We start from the raw sequence: 1,118 nt of genomic DNA, 5'->3' as shown, positions 1-1,118 counted from the left end.
TTTCAATAAATATCCATTCACCCATTTAAGTTGTTGTCCGTGTACATTTCTTCTGAGCAGAAGCAAAGCAATCAATGCATATGCAGATTTTGAGATTGATTCATTCAAATCTAACGATTGGTTCCCAACGAATTAATGATGGTCGACAGAGTCATGATATTGACCAGCAGGTGGTGTCACGATTCCTCAACGGGTGCAGGTATTAATATAAATATTTATATCTTAAATAATAATCCATAAACCCCATACAGAGTGGTACTGGAAACAGAGAAATAAGAATAAACTCAATTACTACGCTATTAAATCAAACACAGGCACAAAACCTGAATATATAGCTCATCCTGATGGCTACTTACATTGACTACATTAAATAACTGCAATCAGGTTATTGACAGTTCCTCCTGCTCAATTCAAGTGTTAATAGCTCTACAACATCGTCACCTCAGTCTGCAATGAGAGCATGGTGTTTGCTGCCCTCTACTGGGCTTAACATACTGCAACTACAGCCAACAGACACCTGCTTCGACTATTTACATGCAACACACTGTACTGCCCACATGCTCCAGAAATGCTTCGGCCCGGAAAACTCAATACAGGCGTGTTCAGTGAGCCAGGCAAAAATATTTGTTATATGACAGCTTCAACATTTGACTTAGTAATTAAGAGACATAAGATAACATCGAAATTATCATAACTAGTATGTATGTTGTGCTGTAGAATGTAAAAATGTAATTAAAAAAAAAATTGAATGAAAAAAAATATATAACGTCTCTTAGCATCACACTTACTTTAAAGAAAGGATGCACACATGGAATAAATCAGAAAGCTGCATCTCTTGACTCCTGCTGTTGGCACTGATGCTCCATTGGACTGTCGATATTAGCTTCACTAGCAACTTGTCTGCACCAAGGGTTGGGCTCTGTGCTTTATTGATATGCCTCCCCTATGAGCCTTATCTCCCATTGAGGTCCTGTTGCCCCTGTCACTCCAGGACCCCTCAATGTGTCTAACATCTCTGCTGAATATCAGGATCTCCAGATGGAACTGTTTCCCTGCCACCCCACCTCCCAGATGATTGTGGTATTGATCTGCTGCCCAGAACTCCTCTTCCAGCCGTC

This window comes from Eutrigla gurnardus, assembly GCF_963514095.1.
Source record: "Eutrigla gurnardus genome assembly, chromosome: 19".
In the NCBI taxonomy this organism is placed as follows: domain Eukaryota; kingdom Metazoa; phylum Chordata; class Actinopteri; order Perciformes; family Triglidae; genus Eutrigla; species Eutrigla gurnardus.
This window is presented reverse-complemented; position numbering follows the sequence as displayed.